The sequence below is a fragment of the Carcharodon carcharias genome, chromosome 8, assembly GCF_017639515.1.
Source record: "Carcharodon carcharias isolate sCarCar2 chromosome 8, sCarCar2.pri, whole genome shotgun sequence".
NCBI classification, from domain to species: Eukaryota; Metazoa; Chordata; class Chondrichthyes; order Lamniformes; family Lamnidae; genus Carcharodon; species Carcharodon carcharias.
This window is the reverse complement of record NC_054474.1, coordinates 174,039,412-174,053,172: the sequence shown is the minus strand read 5'-3', so window position 1 is coordinate 174,053,172 and position 13,761 is coordinate 174,039,412. Positions and strand designations below refer to the sequence as shown.

Here is a 13,761-nt window from a genome sequence, read left to right as displayed (position 1 = left end):
TTAGCAGGCAGAAGGGGCCTGTATTTAGCATTTCAGATGAATTGCACCACATTTCATAATGCAGCACTCCTTCATTACTAGCCTAGATTACGTTCTCAAGATCTGAATTGGTTTTCGGGTTCATGAACTTTCTGACTTGGAGAGGGGAATGCTACTACTGAGCTTTTAATAGAAATTGGATCACACCAAAACTGAGGGGCTAAATTTTGGAAATGTCAGCAAAACAACACAGGAATGACAAAAATAATAAAAATGAGCTTTCAGTTTTGATAAAGGTAAAAACTTATTCAAAGAAATAAAATACATTACACCATAGAAAGTGTAAAATAAAGCACAGAACAGTGCAAGCTCTTAAAGAGTTGAAACATACGGTCCTCATGGCACATAAGTGGCCATTAGCATGAGTACAAGTAGCCTCATGGTTATAGTTCTGGACTAGTGTGACCCATAAGTTATGAGTCTATCCCACCAGGGTATATTGTGAATTTAATTTTTTTCAAAACTTGTGATTTGCAGACTGTACTGGAAAGCAACCATGAAAATTGCCAGAATGTCATTAAAACCCATGTGGTTCACAAGAAGGGAAAGCTGTCACCCCTACTCAATCTGCCATACAAGTGGTTCCAGTTCCATACTAAATGGCTGACTCTTAATGCCCTTGGAACACTTAGGGGTGGGCATTAAGTTCTGTCTTGCCATCATATGGTTCACATCGCACATGAGCCCAGTAGCTACAATGAAAGGGTGAAAATCTTAGCACTCCCTAGCAGAGATGTTTACCAGAGGCCAGTATTAAATTTAGTTTAGAGTGTTCCAATGCATAGGTGCATCCTTACAAGATGACTAAAAACACTGATAACTGCCTATGGAAATGTTTTACAATGGTTGAGGTCTTGGCTTGCAAGGTAAGAGAGAGGGATATGACTGAAACAATAGCCTATGGTATTTTGGACTATCCGGATGGACACCTTCTTATTTTTCTTGTTTGTGCCCATTGTGATGTTTCTAAGAGAGACGCATGAGTTAATTAATGGAGAGAAAATTTAAGGAAAGATGCTTCATGGAAAGTAAAAAATGACCAAAAATCAGTCACAAAATAATATATTTATATGTGAAATGATGAAAATTTGTGAATGTTGCATGAAACAATGCTGGTGTCAAGGAAGAAAAGATTTTTTTTTTTCTGAATGTTCAGCATTCTAGAAGCAGAAGGCTATTGGCCTTGATCTCACAGTTGCTGTTGCACATGCAATAGCCTGCATGTTATTGCTGAGCACAGTGAAGGTCACCTTTGTAGATTTCTTAAGCAGAAAATGGTTGTTTTCTGAGGCTGTAGAAGAGAGCACCAATGATGCATAAAGAATAGGTAGATCTTTCAGGGAAGTCCCCTATGATTATTATTCTAGTTGATATGTGGATGTCATTAATGTAAGATTTAATGTTTGGTATCTAATTTTTTATTCATCAGAATGTCTCCTGAAAATATGATTTTGAATGCATAACACATCCCCATTGCAAAAATTCCAAGATCTTTTGAAATTTCAATAAATCTTACAAGATTATGTGAAATGTCTACAATCTCTGCAATACACCATGTATATGAGGAATTAAAAGGATACTTTTACTCTGTCTTGAAACATTGAGCAGAATGTTACAGGACATTTCCAGAGTTCCAGGATGCTTTTTCTTGGTATAATGAACATACTGACTGCTGTTTAGTTCAAAGGCCTGGTTCTATTCCAACTAAGATAAATTGGTTTAGTATTCCTTTCACATTATAGAGTGTGATTGTTGTAGGTGTTTAGCCATGTGATGGAGTCTGTACCATCTGCCAATTCTCTTGAGCATGAACGCAAACATAATTTACAGTGCATGATCATTGATTTACAGTGACTTAGTAAGTTAAATTATGTTTTTGTGAACTGTTCTAAGATTTTCACCAAAGTTTTGGAGAATGCATTCTATGATTTCATCCATTTTTGTGTGAAAATATGTAAATCAGTGGACGTGATCATTTTAAATGCACTAACATCTTAACTGCTTAATGCAGCCACTTGTTGACAATTTACAATTTCAGACTTACAATTAATTCTAATTTATTTTTGCCAATTTCCCTTAAATCAAACCAACCATGATATCAGCCCTGTTTGCATCTGCTTTTTACCATTGAGGCCATTCAAAGCACTATGATTTTACATTTTTCTCTTTGAACTGCACAATTATTGAAAATTATGCTCTAAATCTTATTTTTAGACATGTAGTACTAAAATGGAACATTTAGTAAACTGACCTCAAAATAAATGCTTTTTATTTTTGTGCCATTTATATGCAACATGCTTTTGTAGCTTTTTTCCTACTCATTACTTCCACCTTTCACCAATTGCAAAAAGCAGAATGGTCTCAGCTTTTGACTGGGTCTCTTAAAATCTTTTTTTCTGTCCCTCCATCTGGGAAAGTATCACACCTCCTTTGGACAACATAAAGAAATCACTTCATTGGTAATCTTGGGCAGCAGTGAGTTAGTGCACCGCTGCCTTTTTGGTTTGTATTTTGAAGCAAATGTGCAATGCAAAATTGAAAAATATGCATCTAGCATATATTGTTTGATATCATAGGTGACTTAGTTGTTATGGAAGAACTTATTGTATTGATGTTGAATGAAAAGATCCTTAAATCTTCAGTTGGTCTTGAAAATTGACAGAGGGTAGAATCATGATGACTGCACAGTAAAAAGCACATTTAAATAGTGCTGTTATTACTGACGAGCATTCAGTAATATACAATACACTTCCAATTAAACAAAATAGCTTTTTTTTTTGAATGATAATTGTTAGAAGAACTGTGGGTTATGCCCTTCTATTTTAGTTTAAGACAAACACAGCTAATGGTTACAATCAGATGCCCAAACTGTCATTCCTAACCATATTTTAAGGACTGAATCATTCCTTAATTGTTACTAGTTGATCTCTTGTAACGTTAACCAGGTCCAAAAAATTAGAGCCATTTTTCTGCTGCTTTTACACTTTTATGAAACTTTCTCATGATCTTTTTGTATGTGTCCAACATTTTATCGTATTTTTCTCAAGCATTCTTTCCAATTAGGTAGGCAGCAACATTATGTAGGTTGGGGAAGGATTAACAGGGGTCCCAGCTCAGAAAGGGTAATTGGAGGGTATAAAGGTCAGGAATAGCTTTAGCGAATGCACTGACATTCTCCACGTCCCCTAATCATAACTTGGATTATATAGCACCTTTAAATTAATACAACATTCACAATACCACAGTTTTGCATGAAAAGTTCCCACAGCAGTGAAAATGTTGGTTTGTGAGTGAATCTGAGTAACAACTAATTATTTGCCCTGAATATAAATTTCTAAACCGCACCTGTCAGATTCTGTGAAAGCTCTAAATTCGACGGGATGCCTGACTTCAGAAGTACAATCAAAGTAAATCCACCAATACTTGAGCATTACTTATGCTTTTGCCAAAATTTAAAAACCAAAGCCTTTTATTCAGAACAGTAGAAACAACGGAGTTGAAAATTGGCAATTTTCATTTCATAACTTCCTAATAGATTTGCAATTTTGCCATGTCATGTGCCAAAGTAGTGCATTTTTACACATTATGTGCATAACCCATAATGTATTGCACTTTCCAAGACTATTACTCGCTGTATCCAGTGCAGAAAGACGTAAATTATACTTCGGAATAAGGGAATAGTGTTTAGCCCTATGTTATAAATTGCAGTGTTGGTCGCAGATTTACAGTCAACCAAAAATGGCACACTTTGTGAATTATCAATGAGCTGTAGTGCCCCAGATCTGCAGCCTGCTTGTTCTTTATATTACTTAAAGCTGTGTTACCAGGAAATCATTTTTGTTAAACTCCTGAGACTTATCAGAAATTGTGATTCAAATCAAATCAGTTTTTGAAATATTAAATTGAAACATTTAATAAATTAAACTTAAAAAGATATATTTTTCTATCTGCTTCCGTTTTAAAAAGTATTCTGACATTGTTATACTTCATATCAAGAATCAGAACCAGCAACCCAATTAATTACTCGAGATGAATCCAGGGCATCAGTTTCAAGACCATTTTTAACCTAAAATTTTGGATCATAATTTTTTAACATTGTTCCCATCCCATTCTGTGCATTACATTTATGTAATTCCATTTAGAGCAGACAGGCAGATTTTTTTTTTTCTCATGCCCCAGTTTATGCTGCCTTGAAACCATCTGCTATGGTTGGTTTAAGAGCATGACAAGTTAATTCACCCTCCAAGTTCTCTTTTTCGCTCAAAAGTATCTTGCCTGCATTCAATAGCTCCTCATCCAAACTGATGGACTGAGACTGGATATTCAAAACATGAAGTGTTAGAGAATTCCACCCTGTTATGGACAAGAGGGGCGTTAATTTAAACTGCTCTGATTATTTCTCTCGCCACCTGCCATAAACAGAAGGTGTTTTTGATTTGCTTCCCCCTCAGTTTTGGTGTGATCCAATTTCTATTAATAACCCCACAGCACACTCATGATAGGGTGAATTCAAAGGATTAGTTTATTTGCACACATTCAAAACACGGGAGGTGGATCACCACATACCTCCCTGTGCACTCTCACAGTATAAGAGGGATAGAGAAAAGATTTACAGGGCAAAGACCACAGAGAAAAGAATTACTTTTTTACGCATGTCCGGAGTCCAGAATCAAAGTCCAATGGAGTATCCCTTCACAGTGGTCAGCAGGTTGAAAATCAATGGTGTATAATTCACTGTACCAGTGGAGTTGACTGATTTTTTTTGTTCATTCATGGGATGTGGGCTTCGCTGGCTGGGCCAGCATTTATTTCCCATCCCTAGTTGCCCTTGTGAAGGTGGTGGTGAACTGCCTTCTTGAACCGCTGCAGTGCATGTGGTGTAGGTACACCCACATTACTGTTAGGAAGGGAGTTCCAGGATTTTGACTCACTGACAGTGAAGGAACGACAATATATTTCCAAGTCAGCGTGGTGAGTGACTCGGAGGGGAACTTCCAGGTGGTGGTGTTCCCATCTATCTGATGCCCTTGTCCTTCTAGGTGGTAGTGGTTGTGGGTTTGGAAGATGCTGTCTAAGGAGCCTTGGTGAATTCCGGCAGTGCATTTGAGCAGTCCTAGCAGAACCCAAACTGGGCATTAGTGAGCAGGTTATTGCTAAGCAAGTGCCGCTTGATAGCACTGTTGATGACCCCTTCCATTACTTTACTGATGATGGAGAGTAGACTGATGGGGCGGTAATTGGGCAGGTTGGATTTGTCCTGCTTTTTGTATACAGGACATACCTGGGCAATTTTCTACATAGCTGGATAGATGCCAGTGTTGTAGCTGTACTGGAACAGCTTGGCTAGAGGCGCAGCAAGTTCTGGAGCACAAGTCTTCAGTACTTTTGCTGGAATTTGGGAGAGCCCATAACCTTTGCAGTATCTAGTGCTTTTAGCAGTTTCTTGATATCACGTGGAGTGAATTGAATTGAATTGGCTGAAGACTGGCATCTGTGATGCTGGGGACCTCCAGAGGAGGCTGAGATGAATCATCTGCTCAGCACTTCTAGCGGAATATTGTTGCAAATTCTTCAGCCTTATCTTTTGCACTGCTGTACTGGGCTCCTCCATCAATAAGAATGGGGATATTTATGGAGCCACCTCCTCCAGTGAATTGTTTAATTGTCCACCACCGTTCACAAACTGGATGTGGCAGGACTACAGAGTTTAGATCTGATCCGTTGGTTGTGGGATTGCTTACTTCTATCACTTGCTGCTCATGCTGTTTGGCATGCAAGTAGCCCTGTTTTTTAGCTTCATCAGGTTGACACCTCATTTTTAGGTATGCCTGGCGCTGTCCTCCTGAACTCTTCATTGAACCAGGGTTGATCCCCTGGCTTGATTGTAATGGATAGTAACTTCACATGAGGTGATGGGCATGCAGAGGTGAATCAGTCTTGTAGGTAATAGCACAGAGGTTCCAGTAGAAGCATTGTAGATGGGGCCAAGAATTCCATCTGCAAAAAGGTAGATGAGGGTTTTCAGTACAGCAAAGCAATATTACTGGTTACACAAGCTAGAGGATTCCATGTTACATAACTCTCACCTCTTCAGTGTCTTTGACAACGTGTGTATCCCCCAAGTTCCCAAGATGGTGAAACATTCCAACCATTAAGACTTGAAAGGAAAGTTGCAGGGCCCTTTGTCCTAGAAGATGGATAGGCTCTGGTTGACCAGCCTGACTTATAAAATGCAGATGGCCTTTGTATAGTTTTCGTTGAATTTGGTCTCAGCAGCCCACAGGGGTCATTGGGTTCAAGTTTCTGTGATACTGCCCTGGTAGCTCCTTTTTGTTCAGGGGAAAATATATAGTGTGAAGCCTTAGTCCCCTGAACTCTTCATAACACCTCATTACACAGAATGCCTGTCTACCAAAATGCTGTACAAGAAGGATTTTTTTTGTGTAATAATTTTAAGAATAAGACAAAATATTGAAGTAACACAGCTTTATTAGTTACTTGTGATTTTGCAGACTGCAGTGCTGCTAATTTTAGTGCTATATTATTCCTGCCACTTTTCAACTTATGTCTTTTCCACTAAGTTAAATTATTTGGGACTGGAAGAAATTGGGACAACATGCCTGGCACATCATCTGTTTTAATTTTCTATGTGAGAGTATGAAGTCACTTTTTTTGTTGCTTTTCTTCCTGTGTAGGCTTTTGCCGGGCATGTACCCCATGTGGATGAGCAGGTTATTCACATGCTTCTGACAGTGCCATCCTTAATCTGGCTAGGATCATTGCAATAGTAGTCTCATAATGACGTGCAATCCTTTTTACTGTCCACAGTAATTTGTATGGGGAAATTAAACTTCTGTTTGCGTTGCCACACATTAATGCTCCAACGTACAAAACAACTAATGCTCTTCCCAGTGCAACATCTCTTAAAAAATGTCCTTAATGACAGAAACTTCCTGAACTGATAGCTGTGGTTCCTGTAGATTTTTATGATCTTTCACAAAAGGAATTGTGCATCTGCTATTTTTTTTCAAAAAGGCCCATTTATTCTTTTTTGAAACATCTAACACTGCACCTAATAGCATTTCAATCTAACAGATCTCCTACAATTATTCTCATTCATAACCCTAGCCTTTACCCTAACTCTCATCTTCTGCCACCAAGCGATAAATTTTTAATACTGCACTCTGATAGCAACCAGTGAATAAATTTCTCTCTCAAATCATTACATTTCCAGAGAAATGGATTAAAAAGCAGCTGTAGCTATGGATTGCACACTCATGATCATCGATACAAACATATGCAAAATAATGAACCGGAAAGTACCTACAGACCCAGCCAATTTGACCCATACAATTGTGATGCTTTGAGTATCACAATGCATTCACTTGGAAGCCTTTTGAGAGGCCAAAGAAAGGTAAAAACTAAGGACAATTAAGGAGAGGGATGAAAAATTCCCCTCCAATCCTTTTGGGCAATCAAATACTAGTCCAGGAGACCTCTGGCCCTTATTAACATTGACAGGTAGCTACCTCTTGTACAAAGAGATCTCCACACAGCCAGAAACCAGTCCAGTTCACATTCGAAGGAATCAATTAATCAGAGTCCATTACATAAGCCAGCAACCTGCTGTCCCACAGGTCCACTATTTCCTGCAAACAGTGAACCTCCCTAACGTCTAATCTAGTTCTGCCATTACATTGGATCTTTTCAACATATTTTCAAAAATAGATATTTATTAGTTGACCAAGTGGTGTATTGATGCATGTAAAAACAAAAAATGATAGTCTGTTGGTCTGATAAGTAAAAACAATCCATATAATGTGGTCCAACCCTGGCTCAAAGGACCAGTCTCTTCTGCAGCAGCAAGATACTTCTGTTCTCGGCATACTGGAGGTTCCCAGAGGAAATTTCTAAAATTTGAAACAGGCATAGTGCAGAGGATATACTTCCTCCTAGGAAAAGAATTATTAGCATTAGTTTTCATTGGATCCAGTCTCAAGCAGCTCTGACACTAAATGAGGGTGAAGGGAATGAGGGTACATAAAAGGTCAAGGTCAGAGGTGCAGCACCTTTTGCAAAAGAGGTTGGTGGGGCGTAGTGATGGAGATAATTGACAGTATATCTCTGGTTTTCTTAAATGGCAAAAGTGGGGGTGAGCTCACCTCCGGAAGTGCTAAGGGCTTTCGTGACAGGAATCCTTCTGCTTAACTTGAAAAGGCTACTGGTACATGAAAAGCTTTGATAGAGAACTTTGTTTATGCACAATTTGATGGCAGGGTTGGTTGGTGAAAAATCCAGTATCCCCATTTCACCAATCTGATACTATTGTGCCTCCAGAAAATATCAAATAGGAGTATATAAGAATTGATACAGATTTCCTGGAGTAGCATATGTTTCATGTGGCTCAGAAGGATCCTGCAGCGTTAGAATCATCATGATGTGGTCATTTTCAATTTTGTGGGAAGAGCCATACTTGTTCTGTAGATAAGATCTGAAACATCTTGATACAACTTTGTGACATCCAGTTTTACAAAGCAGGCATAACGAGATGGGTCTCTGTAACATGTCTGGTACATGTAGAAGGTTTATAAATATGGGTTCTGGGGTAGCAACAGATACAGAAAAAAAATTTCAAATTTCTAACCATCTGAATTTATCTACCTTGTGCAAATCATACTATTATGGGACTGTTCAAAGGGATCCCTATCTCATTAATTTATGTGGATCTATTTAAATGAATGGAGCAATTACAGCAAAATTTTCAAAATTACGGAAAAAAAACTTTCAACAGCAACTCAAAAACACAAAGTATTTCAGCAAGCCAGGTTAAAGAATCCTCTTGCATTCATTGAACATGGGTGATATGAAAGCTGTGGGTAGTCTATCACTCCAAGTTATGAAATTTGCCATGGGATCTAATTTTAATAATTGTTCAATGTTAATGAGACCTGTGCTTTGCCTGAGCAGCAGCCCCATTCTTGATTCCTGAAATCATGGGGAGTATTTTCTCCCCATTGGGAGCGGGCATGGGCGGGCGCGGAGGCGATCGGCTGCATGCTGTCATATTACGTGGGCAGGCCAGTTAAGTCCTGCCCAGTGTGACACACACCTAGAAGCACTCAGAGCTACCTGTGCGCGCTGGGGAAGGAGGGAGAGGCGGGGCCTGCGCTCTTTCCCGCATGTGCGTGAAAGAGTGCAGAAATCTCCCTGAGGCACGCAGCTACCTCAGGGAGATTAATTTCATTATCAAAAATTGAAAAAAGAATGAATAAAATTATTCAGACATGTCACCTCATGTGACATTGCCACATGAGTTGGGTCATGTTTTATCAATTTTCTTGAAACATTTTATTAATTTAATAAACCCTTCATGTAACCTCATCCCGTCCGTGGATGAGATTCCATGAAAAATGCGAAGGCCGCCTGGGCTCTTCACCTGCCCGCCAACCTTAAGGTTGGACGGGCAGCCCTGACAATTACTTCAGTTATATTATTAACGGCCTTAACAGGCCTTTGACAGTTTGGCGGGCGTACAGCTGATTCTGGTGCACTCCCACCGAACTGAAGATCGGAATGACGTGCAGTGATGTCGGGATGCATGCCTGACGTCGGCGTGCGGGGCCCGCTCCCACACACCGAGCAGAAGGTTCTGGCCCATGTGTTTGAAAAATGCAATGCACAGCAAATCAGGCAGGCACCCTTGTCAAGCTCATTTTTATGGCCTAAGCCTACCTCTGGAGAAGGCTCTGCACCTCTTGTACAGCCTCAAAAAACTGATCCTTATAATTCAGCACAAAGGCGGCCACAACATTTATCTGCTGAATACTGAATTGGATTAAAGGAAGGGAATCGGGATATAAACTAGGCAGAAAATAACCACAGCTTTTATGTAAAATAAGTTCAGCCAAGCTTTAATGACAGGAGCAGGACAGGTGTTGCTAATACAAATGTGCACTGACTGTTAGGGTCAATTGAGTGAAACATTTTGACAAATGTAGAAAAAAAACATTCTTTGAAGCAGCTGTAACATTAATTATTTGCTTCTGGTAGATGAAACGTGCAACATAATCATAACACTGTGAAAAGACTGCTGTGCTTTTCCTTATTCTCTGATGCCCTAAATAAGGGTGGTGTAATGGTAATGTCACTGGGCTACTAATCCAGAGGTATAGCCTAATACTCTGGGGACTTGGGTTCAAATCCCACCATGGCAGTTGGTGGAAGTTAAATTCAATTAATAAATCTGGAAGTGAAAGCTAGCCTTAGTAATGGTGACCGTGAAACTATCATTGATTGTCGTAAAAACCCATCTCGTTCATTAATGTCCTTTAGGGAAGGAAATCTGCTGCCCTTATCCAGTCTGGCCTACATTTGATTCCAGACCCAAAACAATGTGGTTGACTCTTAACGGCCCTCTGAAATGGCTGAGTAAGCCATCAGTTCAAGGTGCAATAAGGATGGGCAACAAATGCTGGCCTTGCCAGCAACACCCACATCCTGTGAAAGAATTTAAAAAACCCAATGGTGAGAAATTAGGCTCACATGCCTGTTTTTTGGGGCACTGAGTGCTGTTTCAGCTGGAAAAATGCCATCTGTACTGCTGTACTCATGCCTGTGATGTAAAGCATACCCAAAACACCTTGATACAGACATTAGTGAACACCTGCTACAAGTGTGCACAGCAGGTAGATCATGACCTCCAAATTGATTTGACACTGGCACTGCCATTTTGAAGCCCTTCCTTAAGCATACACAGCTGAACGCACATTATACAGCAGCAAAGACCACTCCACCAATGCTATTTAAAAGGATCATCAACTAATTACAAGTTAGCTGCTGGTTTATTTGTTATGGCTGTTGCTACAATTTCACACATTTTGGTGCATTTCATAGTTACTTTAAGTTTCAGAATTCTACAGGGAATGGTGTGGTCGTGCTGAAGTACTTTTTGCCGACTTCAAGGATCCTGCACATACAGTTCCTCCCAGGTATGGGTGCACTTGTAGGCCTTCCACTTGGAATAGAGTGTGATTTAGAGAATGAGTGGAGGCCATTGTTATGATCCTTTTAGAGACCTTTTAATGTTTAGAGAGAAACCTGAAAACCCAGAAATTAACTGACAGAACTACACCATAAGATTTCACATTTTTAAACAAAACAAACCCCACTAACATACTATCAGTTATAAAGAGTTATGCTATAAACTCGGTTCTACTTGTTACTCACCCCCCCCCCCCCCCCCACTTCCATTCCAAGAGTTCCCTTATATGTTACAAGAATCTTGAAGGTTCACTCACTTTTCCTGGGACCAACCTAAACATATGCTATAGCACTCCAAATGTCACTTTGATTTATCTTCAGTGTTCCAGTTATTCTCTTAGGTATGAAATTTTATGGAGATCCTTCCATTAGCTTTTCAATAACTGATCCTCCAATTTTCTTCAAAGACCTCATAGACTGTGGACTCTTCAGTTCAAGCGTGGGCGTCACTGACTCCTTGCTTAGTAATTTAAATAGCAGGAACACTCCTGGTTCTTAATGGCCTTCTATGTTACCACAGCTTCTGTACAGCTGCCGGCTCCACAGCTGATTCTCAGCTCCTGGTAGATGCTTCCTCTCTTCCTGTTCCAAGCTGACTGGCTGCTTGCTTCTGTGAGCAAGCACATGCACAGATTAGTTAAACAACAGAAACTTTCTAATCCCTCCCACCACAGCCCATCCTCATGACAATGTGGCATACCTGGGATGTTCCAAACAGAAATGTAAATCTTTTTATCTTCAACACAATTCTTTGATTTTCGAACCCATGTGAATAATTTATATCTCTAATGGATATGATTGCCCTCTCTCCAGACCTTCTGGGTCCTAATATGGAACCCCGCTTTGTTTATAAGTTGGTTTTACCTTTCTTTGATCTGGAAATATGTGAATAATTTAAATTTTTAATTGAAGTAACCTTCTGGCTCCATTACAAGTCCAGAGATGGGTCATTCATTGTCTAAGTTTTACACTTCTATCTCTAACCTTGTAAGATGAACACAAATTACCTTTTAATTGTAATTAGCTCAAGCTTGTTTCATTTTTTTGTGTATATATAGATATTACATGCATGCCATTTTCTTAACCGTGTTTCCATTTATCTTATATTTAACACTTTAATTCCTAAAAATAAAAGTTATACCTCTCAAACATATGAATTATGAATAAGATTTTATAACTCCATGCAGAGCAGGACAATTTGCTGGAAGAGGGAGGAGGGGGAGGTGCAAGGCTCTCAGCAGAAGGCCTTATCTGCTCATGTTTTTCAGTTCTCCTGTCTAAACCCCAGTGTGTTTCACTAAGGAGGTCATCACTGAAATTTTCCAATTGCTGCAGCCACATTGGATTACATTGCCAGTTGCTGTGAAGATGACTATGGAAATGAACTTTTATGGGTCAGGCTCCTTTCAGATTGGAGCTGGAAATATTTGCAACATATCACAGTTTGCTGTCCACTGTTGCGTAAGCCTGCAACCCTAACAAAGCTGCATGCTCGCTTTGCCTGCTAGTCTCTGGCAAGAGGGAATGAAGTGGGGTAGAGTTCTGTAATATCTTGTTGAAGCATCTGAGCCTGGACAATGCATTTTGGCAGACAATTTGATTGTGGAGAATGCCATCATATTTAATCCCAATTATGTTTATAGCTGTCATCTGCACAATACACCTCCAGCAGGAACCATTAGACAAAAGTCAGGGACAGGGACACTGGCTGCTGTATGTTCTCAGTCTAGAAGAGCTTTCATGCCTTCACCGGCTCCGGCTGAGATCAACAAATTCAGCATAGGCAGAAGATTGAATCTGCAATCTTTCTGCTCAGAGTGACCCAGTTCTACACAACACGCTGCATTTACCCTCGAGGCACCCATTCCTGCTTCGTTGAAATATGGAAGCACAAGCTTACCTTACAGGTCCCTAACTCATTACATGACATGATAAAAAACTAAACTCCGTCGCTGTTGTGTTTGCATTAGATTTAAAATGGGATAATGGACTCTAGGTATATAAGTATTGATTCCTTTTTGAGTGCATAGTATTAACACGGTAAATATTGTCTCCTGATCATTGCTGAAATATTAATTATAAAATAAAAAACAATGCAGCTCTCCATATTTTCTTATCAATTTACTTAAATCGTCCTTTTTTAAAATTATTTCCCCATCTCATCAGTGAGGTTTCACAGTCCCAAGCTGAGTGACAGGAGGTGAACTATTCCCCTTTACCAGTTCTACCTGCTAGACGCTGCAAAGGAGTAACAGCCTCTGATTTTCACAAAATAATAAATCCCAGAATAATATTATGAGATATATTCTTTCAGTTTTTGGCTTAAACATAATTAAGCTTCAAAATTTGTGAAATGGTAACCCCCCCCACCATGTTAAGATGGAAAGAAATTTCAGATATTTGTTAAACTTTCATACCGTTACCCTATAGTAAGTTCAGCATGTTTATTACAATAATGGAAAGTAATGGATAGAGGTAATGGAAACTAATGGATAGATAATGGAAAGCACATAGGAGTTCATTGCCTGCTTGGACACGTTCCTTTCGAAGGATCTCCTAACAGTTTAAACACCATTTTATTGGTGAGAGATATAAAATATCAAAGGAAGCAAAGCAAAAAGAACTTGTACTTCTTCCACTTGGTGGCCAGAGTAGTTACAGAATGAAGAAAAGCCTACAAGT

The 13,761-nt window shown here is 39.4% G+C and overlaps 1 long non-coding RNA gene across 4 annotated transcripts in view; it reads left to right on the top strand.

Annotated features, from left to right (window-relative positions):
• The window catches only part of LOC121280886, a 34,206-nt gene that overhangs the window by 8,881 nt on the left and 11,564 nt on the right, over window positions 1–13,761 (top strand). The window contains exon 3 of one of the 4 annotated variants that reach the window (XR_005943744.1): window positions 10,959–11,027. The exons of 2 other annotated variants lie outside the window; for them this stretch is intronic. This is a non-coding gene — a long non-coding RNA (uncharacterized LOC121280886). Of the gene's footprint in view, window positions 1–10,942; window positions 11,028–13,761 lie in introns of all 4 variants that reach the window. One more of the 4 variants, XR_005943746.1, reaches the window with a different exon arrangement.